Source organism: Hibiscus syriacus, unplaced genomic scaffold (assembly GCF_006381635.1).
Source record: "Hibiscus syriacus cultivar Baekdansim isolate YM2019G1 unplaced genomic scaffold, ASM638163v2 tig00001262_pilon, whole genome shotgun sequence".
NCBI classification, from domain to species: domain Eukaryota; kingdom Viridiplantae; phylum Streptophyta; class Magnoliopsida; order Malvales; family Malvaceae; genus Hibiscus; species Hibiscus syriacus.
This window is the reverse complement of record NW_024061856.1, coordinates 1-11933: the sequence shown is the minus strand read 5'-3', so window position 1 is coordinate 11933 and position 11933 is coordinate 1. Positions and strand designations below refer to the sequence as shown.

The following is an 11933-nucleotide window of genomic DNA, read 5'->3' as shown; positions in this document are numbered from 1 at the left end:
AATATTAATTATAGTGAGTTTAAAGAAGTATTGAGATCTCGAGCACGCTCCCGAAGATTAAATCAGCGAGAGCTACATAAGTTATTCACAGAAACTTTTCATTAATGGTTAGTCCAGACGGTAAGCAACTAAATCTTACGGCACACTTATAAATTATATATATCTTGCTTTTTATATCGACATCAATGCAAATTAATTCACCATTCATGTGTATAAGTTTGGAGTGGGAGAGAAGTTAGTGATGAAGTTAAATGGCTTTCTCAAGGTCCGAATAGAATAGTTAAAAGATATAATACCTTCCTCATTAATGGGTTCAGGTTCCACACGAAATCTCGTGAAAGATTAAGGAGGACACAAAATTGTGGAGTCATAGTTACTTCGTCAACTACAAGTTATGCTACTGCAAGGGACAATAATCCCCATGAGGGAGAGGTCGATTATTATGGAAATCTTACAGACATTATTAAGTTAGATTATTATGGAAAACGAAAGGTTGTGTTGTTTTGGTGTGACTGGGTTGATGTAAACAGATGTATAAAATAGATAAATTCGGGTTTACAATGGTGAATTTCTCTCTATTAATTCACACGGGTCAACGTTTGATGGATGAACCATATGTATTTTCTTCTCAAGTGAAACAAGTATTTTATTGTCACGATCCAATGGATGACGGTTGGTATGTTGTGCTTCGAAATACTCCCAGAGACTTGATAGACATCGGGGATGGAAGTAGAGATGACATTGAAACAAGATCAGAATGTTTACCTCTACTACCACAAAACTTAGATGAAACTATCACTAATACAACACAATTTCAATGGGTTCGGGAGGACGTGATGAAGATATTTATGACAACTGACATTACATAAGACTTTAACATGTTGTAACCTTTACATATGACAACTGACACAATTTCATTTATTTATTTATAATGTTATAACCTTTAACATATTGTCTTTCATATATTCATTAATTAATTCATTTTTTTATTACTCATGTTTGTTTATTATAGATATCATGCCAAGGAGAAAATAACTGATTTGCGGGTTGTTCGAGCTTCTGAAGACCATGAAGAAAGAAATAACGAGGAATCGAATGCACCTGAGTCTTCCAAAGTTCTTGAAACTATTGAAGAAGAAGTAGAAATTCAAAGTAATCTTCGAAACATTATTTACTACTTTGTTCATTTTCAAAACTGGCATTTAATAATTTATTATATAGTTGAAAATGCTGGAACGCGCAAGACTCGAGGACGTACAACTTTGAAGGAATTATACCAACTTCCTCTTGGGCATCGTGTCAAAGTTTCAAGAAATGATGTCGGTCAACCTATTGACCCAAAATCACGTCTTCTAGCAGGTTACTTAAGCATATTTGGACGTAATACGAATCTGTTACCGATCAATTACGAGTCATGGCGCGAAATGCCTAATAGTAACAAAAATCAAGCATTGGATTTTGTTAAGGTAATAATGTCATTATAATATACTCTATAGAAATTCAATACTAATTTATACTTACGATGCACACTTATTTGCTGTATAGGAGAAATTTTCTTTAGAGGTCTCTGACGATTATGTGAAGCAAGTGTTAGGGAAGAGATAGAGGGACCACAAGAGCTCTTTAAAGAAGAAATACTTCAAGAATGATCTCAGCCTTGAAAAGAAGTTGCAAACAGTCCCACCAGGAATGCTCAGGTACCAATGGGAAGATGCAATCAGATTTTGGAGTTCAAAAAAAGGACAAGTATGATGTATTTTTCAGAAATAATTGTAACGAATTTTAAATCATCATTAAAAGTGATTGTTTCACATTATAGGACCGAGAGCATGTTGGTGTTGCTAGCAGACAACAACAAAGTTTACGCACATGGCTGGATCAAAGAGCTTTGCTTGTATAGCTCATGAGGAGGTATTATAGATTATTGAAATAGTTTTTTGTATTCCATGTACATACTAACTCATAGTAATTATATTATGGTACATTGTAGAAAAATACATCCGGTTCTAAAGTTGGTTGAATCCAACTCTTCGACATGACACATACGAAGAATGATGGCACTCCTATGACTGCTGACGCTGCAGAAATTATGGTACGTTTATTGGGTAGACGTTTTAAATTTACATGACTTTCTTTATATTTGTACCATGACATTTTTATTTTAATTAATATTCACTTTATTATTAGGAAAAATTGAGAGAGAAAAAGGCGGAGCATCATACTACTGCTTTGAGTCGAGGTATTGTTAATGATGATGACATTGAAAACCAAGCTATTAATGATGTTTTGGGTCATGAAAGATATGGTCGGGTGCGCTGTCAAGGATCATTCGTTACTCCCACCAAATATTTTGGATCCAGCTCATCACAGTACATGTCATCATAGTCTCGATCTTCCCACCTTGAAGTTAGTCATTTAAAAGAAAAGTTGGCTGAGATGGATCAACAAATGGCTAACTTGAAAGCAGAAAATGAAGCAAGGGAAGCAGAGAGAGCAGTAGCGGAAGCAGCCAGCAGCAGCGGAAGCAGCCAGAGCAGTAGCGGAAGCAGAGAAAGAAGCAATGGCAACACAGAGAGAAGCATCGATAGCTCAAAGAGAAGCAGCGGAAGCACAAAGAGAAGCAGCATATCAACAGAGATGTGAAGAATTTGAAAAAGGACTCAATGATATGATGCTAATGATACAAAAAACACAACCTCAGAATCCACCATCGTAGTCTCATTTATGTTATGAGCATTCTGTTAATGTTACTGAACCTTGTTTAACTGAACTTATATTACGTTAATGAAATCTTTTATTTATTATATTGGATTTGATGTTGTTTGTTATGGATAAAGAGAACATGTATTGTTGTTTTGTTTGTTGGATAATGGAACAGGTTGAAAAACAGATTTGGGGTAATCAATCATTATTTTAAACTGTTAAATTCTATGTTATTTAGCGGCGTTTGTACAAAATGCCGTAATATACCATACATTTAGCGTCGTTTGTATACTAGAAACGCCGCTATATACCTAACTTTAGCGGCGTTCGTATGAAAACGCCGCTAAATCTCAACACCTATTGCGGCGTTTTTAATAAAACGCCACTAATTCTTAACCCTTATTTCATCATTTTCGATATTAACGCCGCTAAATTTGAAAGCCTACTGCGACGTTTGTGGGAAAAATGCTACAAATATCAAACCTTCTACGGCGTTTGTAAGTAAAACGCCGCTAAATCTCAAAACTACTACGGCGTTTGTAGGGAAAACGCCGCTAAACATCACACCTATTGCGAAGTTTTTCTGACAATACCTCTAAATAACAAACCCTATTGTGACGTTTGTTGAACAAATGCCGCTAACTTTAGCTGCGTTATTTTCGGCGGTGCTATTTGTGGCGTTTGTCATAACGTCGCATGTGTTTTTAGCGGCAATTAAAAACGCCGCTATAAAAATGCCGCTAAAACCTGTTTTGCTGTAGTGATTGCACGAATGGTTGGATACGTTTGTGGCATAGACCATTGAACCCACAGGAAGCTTCTTTCAGCATTCACGTCAAAGTCAACCGAGAAGCAAACAAACTATCAACTGGATTATCTTAACACACCGACATTATTGTTAAGTTTTTAACGACAGGAACCAAAATGAAACATAAACTAAACGTAAGTATGATTTTGAAACAAAATAAAATTTAGTTATCAAACTGAAACAAAAATAATAGTTTAAGTACTAAATATGTAATTCACATATTTTTATTAAGTGGAGAAATATTATAATTTCAAGACAAATATCATGATAGAATCCACACAAGACTTGATCAACCAACCTCTTAAATTTGATCTTTATCTTTTATAAAAATTGATAATTTAATTTAGTTATTGATAATATATGGATTTAAATTGTTGGTTTGTTCGAATTTATTGTATATAAATTATTAATGGTTGATTTTTCTCTACTCTTACATATAAATTGTTGAATTACTGATTTCTAGGCCAATGATGTAATGATAAGATTAGTAGTATTATTTTTTGGTATATCCTAAGTATTCAATTTATTAATCAATTAATTTAGATTGCGTATTGCAGAAGTACATACGATCCTCTCAATTCAATTTGCTCCATTCGTAAACTTTAGAATTTGAACTCCTAACCTCATTAAAGAATATGGTATCTTTTCCTATATAAAGATAGAATTTATTTTTAAAATAAAATAGAATGATTAACTTCTTGAATTTCATTAAACGGAAGTGTTAAATTCACAATTAATTTTTATTAGTCTAAGTTAACTATAAGGTATATATATTTAAAGATAATTATCAATAATTTGACATTGAACACTCGTACTTATGGATTAATTTTTAAGTTCGAATCGAGTCTCTTAACTTTGTATAATATATTAAAAATATGTATATTATTTTATAACAAAACCATTTAAATTGTAATCAATAGTATCATAAAAATATAAATATTTATAATTAAATTTAAACAAAAAATCAAAAAAATGAGTAATAAATAGAACTCATCAACTCAACTAACTCAATTTTTTTTACTTGAATACTCACCCAATCTTCGGATACAAAATATTTAAGTTTCCCAATTGAATTAGTTCAGACTAATTTAATTGCATACACGTCGATAAATAAATCAAATTTATAAAATATTAAAATTTAAAATAATGGAAAAATTTTAAAAGTATAATTTTTGCATGAAATACATGGACTATCATATTAATGGTGTTAAAAGTTCAATATTTTCATTGATATTTTAGTAAAATTAATTATTTAATTATTTAAAAAGTTAAAGTCAAATTTAATTTTTTTTTATCGAAGTAGGTATTTTAAGAAACTTCTTTGTTTTCCATAAAAAAAAGAAAAGGCAGAAATCAAGGTTATTTTGTCATATTTCAATCTTCTAATCATGATTAACTGATTAACAACTTTCCTCTAAGTTCAATCAATTAAACAATAAACTAATAAATAGTTAGTTTTTTTAAAAGGGAAAGAACAAATTGAATTTAGGGCTTCCCGAGTTAGGTTCGATTTGACAAACCGCATTATTTCAAATCAAAACTACCCCTCGGATTTCATTTGATATTTTTTCTCAATATGAAGTGATTATAAGAATACTCTCTGTTTAGAATTTTTTTTTCAACTATTGAGAACGTACACACGTCATATAAATGTAATTACTCGAACTTATAATCTCAAGGGAGAATAACACTCCCTTAGCCATTGAGGCCGCTTGATAGAATTTAATTTGACATTTTTTTATTAGATGGGCGAGAGTTTGAAATGAGTGTATAGTTGTAAGTAATTTTTATCGATTAATTTGGATCATATTCAATCGAAGTATAACCATTATCCTATATGACTAAAATGAACATTATTATAAAAATATTTAAATGTAAAAGAAAGAAAAACATAATAAAAGGCACTAATGACTAAACAAAATTCCACGAAAACTAAGGGCCAGATTCACAAAGTTAAAAAAAAAAGCCTTGAAATGAGGACCAAAATGTGTTACTTTAAACATGGACAGGACCCTTACAATGATTAACCCAAATAAAGAAAAATGGGCTGATTATATACCTAAACGGCAACATGTGAAGTATTTTAATAAAATTTAATTAGGTTTAATATAAACGTACACTTCATTTTTAATAACCCTCAGCCGCCGTTCACTCTCTACACAACCCACTTCCCCATTTTCTTTCTTTTAAGTCTCCCTTCTTAATAACCCCGTTATGATTGTTGCAAGAATCAACTTGTTCGTTCAAACATTCTTGTTTTTGTTCTCGAAACGTCAAGTCCCGGACAGAGGTTTCAACATAGCAGGAATCATGGTGTTCTGGATTTGGTTCCCTCTCCTGGTTTCATGTCTACCGAATTGGCCGAAGAGATTCATGTTTGTTCTTGCAAGCTTTGCGGTCACGTCGATCCAACACGTTCAGTTCACATTAAACCATTTTTCTGCAAATGTATACGTCGGACTACCAACGGGAAACGACTGATTCGAGAAGCAAACGAGTGGGACGATCGACATTTCGTGTTCATCAACGATGGATTGGTTCTTTGGTTGGTTACAGTTCCAGCTGGAGCACCATTTGTTCCCCAGGCTGCCTAATTGCCATTTAAGGAAGGTTTCGCCGTTGGTGAGGGAATTGTGTAAGAAGCATAAATTGCCTTACCGGAGCTTGTCGTTCTGGGAGGCGAATAAATCGACGACCAGGACGTTGAGGACCGCCGCCTTGGAAGCTCGGGACTTGACTAACCCCGCCCCCTAAGAATTTGTTGTGGGAAGCTATTAACACTCATGGCTGAGTATTTTTTTTGGAATTTTTTCTCGGCCACGGCGTAGATTTCGGCGGTAGAGGAATTCATCCTTTTGTTTTTCTGATTTTTAATCGCTATGTTTTTTATTATTAAATACTTATTTTTGGCTTTTCAAAAAAAAAAAGTAAATTGGGTCATTATACTCTTCAAAAAGGTGTCTTTATAGTTTTATTATTTTTATAATTATTTTTTGTTTTGATTCAGATTGCAGTAGTATAAAGGTTTTTTCAACTTTAATTTGGAAGTAATTGTTTGTTTTCTTTTAAATTTATTTTTTTGCTGTTAAATATGGTTTTTTATATTGTTGAATTCATATGATTTAGGGTTAGTTTATTATTCAATTTCTGATTTTTTGTTAAAAGCTAATGTTTTTATAAAATAATTGTTAGTTTTTCTTTTAAATTTTGCTAAATGTTGCTGCTTTTATTATTCGATATTGTGTAGTCTGATTGGAAACCTCATTCAAAACCTGTGCATGTATGTTTCCTTTCCACATTGATAATTCTTCATTTAAAAATAAATGTTCTTATGTAAATTTTCACCTTCACAATGTATGCTCAAACTATGCTATGTTTTTATGCTTCCTTTAGGTGCATGTATTTGTGAATTCTGAATTTATATCATTCCTTTTGTTTATGTTAATTTATTTACATTTCCATTTAAACTGATTGAAAATAGCATCATTTCAGTGTAAGTTTACAAAATTCTGTAATTTAGCATAATTATTAATGTAGTTTGGATTGCAAATGAATCATTCTCTCAGTGTAACCGAACTGTTGTGTTTATGAATTAATTTGTAGAATGCTCTGCAAGTATTTATAATGGTTTTTCTATATGTTTTAGGATGACACCAGGCAAAGTATCTCGTAAAAGGATTGGAACACAAGAAAATGAAACACAAAAGTCTCAGGTAAACTAAATCGAACCCAGAATCTGAACATCAACAAGTTACTGTTTAATTTTGTCTAGAATACAAAGTCGGAAAGGAGTATCCTTGGATTAAGTGGGACAACATTTGTAAACCTTTTTCTCATGGGGGTTGGGGTTTTTTTGATGTCAAAATTAAAAATCGTTCGTTACTTAATAAATGGATTTGGAGGTTCAGTGTGGAGAAGGATAGTTTATGGAGGAAGATTATTGTAGCTAAGTATAATTACGATCAAGATGCGCTCTTGCCTAAACCTGTTCCCTATAGATCTTCTTCTTGGGTGTGTCGCAGACTTGTGAATCCTTCAGGGAGTTTGCTACCCGTTTTTCTCTCAGAATTGAGGTTTGTTATGGGTAATGGTCACAACATTGATTTCTGGACGGATTACTGGACATAAAATTTTTCTTTAAAATCCTCTTATCCATGATTATTCAATCTTGCAGTTCGTAAATCCGGAAAAATACATGATTTTGGCGGTCGGGTACACGATAGTTGGGAATGGAGGATTGAAGTGAGAAGAGCTCTCTTTGAATGGGAAAAACCTATTGGAGCGATTTCATTCAGGTTCTAATAGAGCGGTAGGAGTAGATCAAGGATGAGACAGGGTAATCTGGGTTGGTTCGTCGTACGGTTTATATAACCCAAAATCCTTTTGTTATAGAGTCTCCTGCAATGGCCTTTTGGAAGACCCTGTGTGGAGAATCATTTGGTTTAAGCTTGTACCTCCTAAAATCTCTGCCTTTGTGTGGAAAGCAGTGCACCAAAGACTGCCTGTTATGGTGGAGCTGCTTAAAAGGAGAGTTAAATGCTCCGATCAGTTATGCTGTCTCCATTGCAAGCTTGTGCCGGAGGAGGTAAATCATGCTCTTTGTCATTGTTCTGTTGTATGGAATGCTTGGCAAAGATGGTGCATTGTGTGGAATGTTAATTTAGTATTTCCTAAGAACGTTAAATTATTGATTGAGGTTTGGTTCGCGCAAAGTGTGAGACCGAGAGTGAAGCTGCTGTGGCGTCTTGGTTTCTTTGGTTTGATTTGGACAGTCTGGATCTGTAAAAAAAAATATACTAGATGGGGCTTCTTTCTCGGCGGAACACATATTTTTAAAAGCTTTACTGCTGATAGGATTATGGGCGAATTATCTATGGCCGAGTTCTTATCCCGTGGTGTCGGATTTTATCAGAAATCCAACTGCCTTTGTCCATGGTGGCGGTTAATGACGTTCCCAGTTGCGGTAAATGCATTCCAGCTGCTGCTTTGCTTCTGTTGTTCGTCCAATCGTTGGTTAGTCAGTTTGGTCTCTGTTTTGGTCTTAGTTTGCTTTCACTTGAACGAGTGCAGTGGATATTAGTGTTGCTCTGCTTGGTTTCTGCTTTGGGCAGCCAGTTCGGGATTTTTGCTTTTTTCTTCGAGTTGGTATGTACTGGAATTAGGCAGTGAGTCAACTGTCATGATTTCAATTCATTGCAGTTATTTTCAGTCTCTCATTCATGTTCATTCCACTCTAGGACGAACTCTTTTCCTCCGACTAGGTATAGGAAGGTTTTTTAACGAGGTTCTCGGAGTGGTCACTTTGTAATTTCTTCAATACAAAGTACCCTTTTACAAAAATAATCAAACACATGAAGAAATTGATCTAGATACAACAATTGAAAATTCAAGTGGAATCACTTCAATTTTCAGGTAAACATTTAGTTAATCAAATAAAATTTATATAATATTAATTGTAGTAACTAATGTTGATTTTTAATTTGTAGCTTCAAATGATACACAAACTCAACATCAGCAGAACCACAACCGACTCAAGGTTTGGATTGAGATTGTTACAATGAAATATTCTACAGTCATAATATTATCATATAATTTTATTTTTTTGTAAACATTTAAACATTTTTATTTTTATAGAAATGATATTATTATGTATTTAGTGAAACATTTGTTTAAATCTTATTATTTTTCAATAAGTGAACTATTTTATTTTTTATTTAGATTTGTATAAAATAATTTTATTTTAATATATATTGTCATTAAAAATGTTATAGAATAAATTATTTGTGTTTTGCTATAATCTCTTTGTCACATATGAGTTGATTTTAATGCATTATTTGTGACAATAAAAATTATCAATAACGAAATCATATTTAATTTAGTAACATAACCAACTGTCATAAAATATAAATTATAAAATGACGTTATGCATAAAGGTTATTTTAATATTATTAGGTAACATTTATATTATGTCACTAAAAATGTGACAATATCTCTTTCGTCACATATAGGTTGATTTTAATGTATTATCCGTGACAATATGAATCATTAATAACAAAAATTTACATAATTTAGTGACATTATTAGTTGCCATTGAGTATTAATTATATAGTGGCGTTATATATAAATGTCATCCATGCTACTATTAGGTGACGATATACTACATTACTAACAATGTGACAATTTTCTTTTCATCATGTATACAATGAAATTAGTGTGTTATTAGTTACGATATGATTTATTAATGATGAAAATATACATCATTGGTGACAAAGGTAATTGTCACTTAATGCAAATTAAATTGTGACGTTATCCATTAGTGTCACTATATATTTAACAATACACGACGATAACACATACATCGTCACTTTTGACATTTAGTGACACACCTAGGGTAACGATCGTCATGACATTGACTTTTACGTCACAAAATACATCTAGTGACATAAATTGAAGTTTTAGTGACAATAACCTAGATGCCACTAATAAGAAATTTTGTTGTAGTGCAAATTTCGTTGCCATAGCTTCTTTTACGGATAACTCCCACTATTTCACTATCGTGAATAGTTCTGAAGCCTTCAAAAATGGGTATAACTTCCTACTTTCTTATGTTGGAGGATCCACCTTTTGGTGGCAACCACAGAGACAATAAGCAGATATTACACACTCTAATCTGGCTCTGATACAAATTGTTGCGGAACACTATCGGATAGAGCAAAATCACAACTGATAATTTGAGAAAATAAAATATGAAGATAAAAGAGACACAAATTTACGTGAAAACCCCCTAAATATAGGATAAAAACCCAGGGCAACGGTAGAAGAATTTCACTATGAAAATAGGAATTACAACTTCTCTCGATCTACCAAGGAGAAAACAATGATAATTCTCTCTTGATAAAAGGAGAAAACAACTCTCAAGAAACTCTCTAAATTCTCTCTAGTATTGGAAGAAAACTAGAATGCTTTGGGATAGTTTTGAAGCTAAATAAACTAGGGTATTTATAGTTGAAGCTTAGGACTATCTTATAAATACCCTAAATTGCAATGACTAAATTTTCCATTTACCCATTACATAAATTCAACAATTTGGTTACCTAAATTTGACTACATTAGCCGCCCAAGCCATTTTTCCAGCCGCCTCATTATTAGCCGCCCATATGCTAAATGCATATTGACTTTTCAACATTTATAATCTCTAAGAACAATAAATATTCTTTAAACCACTGAGGTAAATTGATTCGTGTAACTTTCCAACCTAATTTTGATACACTATAATACTTCACAGATATTTTTATACTTTCAAGCAAATGGGAAACTTTTGTCAACTTGTCTGCGTGCGTAAGTAAAACAAGTCATTTAGAAGAATATTATAGTTGTTTTTGTATGTTGGATCGAATAGTAAAGTGTGGGAGGTTTAATATATAGATGAAGGAAATGATTTGGGTCTCCTCCCCTCTTCGAAGAGAAATGATTATTTATATTTATTTTATCCTACGTTACATGTGATCGAACAAAGTATGAGGAGATCGCTTTATTCAAGTTATAATATACCTATTTCATTACTCTCCTATTGTTTGATAATGCGATAACTATTTTCCTTATATTATTATATTTGTCATCTATCAGATCGAAGGATTGTTGTTGAAACATATATGTTTGATAGAACTTATCATTATGATTATTACCTCTAATGTATAATGGAGGGTTTTTTTTAGTAAGGTTGTAAGTTTGAATCTTATAAATAAAAGTTATGTTTATTTAAAAGTTTAATCTAACTAGAATCTAGATCAAATTGATAAACATAAGAAGAAAACATTATCAACAATTAGTTGGTTTAGTGAGATGAGACATTAGATCTCTGAAATAAGATCAGAGATTTGAATCCGATGTTGCGAATAGAATAAACTGGTGTGAGATCGTTCTTGTCTCTGCAGTGCCTAATTTAAATTATTCGATTAGTAAATCGGAGCGTTTTAATAAGCGGCGTCTGGAAACTGAAAAGCAGGCTAATCGAATGAATGTGGGTGTTGTGTCGATCTCCAACTACTCGGACCCCCCCTCTTCACAACTGCCCATATTTATACTTAAAATATATAATATTCATCTTTGTTAACGTTCATTATTCGATTTTTCATCAAGTTTTCCCTTTTTTAAAATGAAAAACTATTGGATTTCTCATTGTTTTCTTGGTCTCAACCACAGTTTTTTCATGCTACATAGGCCAACGAACAGCTTCAACATATCATTTCCCATTGCCAATTGCCATTAAAACATTTAACCTCTTCCTTTGCTAATTTTCTTCCTATAATCATGGGAGCTCACCGTTTTTTCCTGTTATTTCGAAATGTAGCAGCGAATGAAAGTCGAATCAGACGGTGGCTGCGGATTTGGACGGAACCCTCCTCGTGTCACGAAGTGCTTT

The 11933-nt window shown here is 32.7% G+C and overlaps 1 pseudogene; it reads left to right on the top strand.

The window, feature by feature from the left end:
- The first annotated feature begins 2560 nt into the window (after positions 1-2560).
- Positions 2561-6378, top strand: LOC120124030 (annotated as a pseudogene).
- The last annotated feature ends 5555 nt before the right edge of the window (positions 6379-11933 follow it).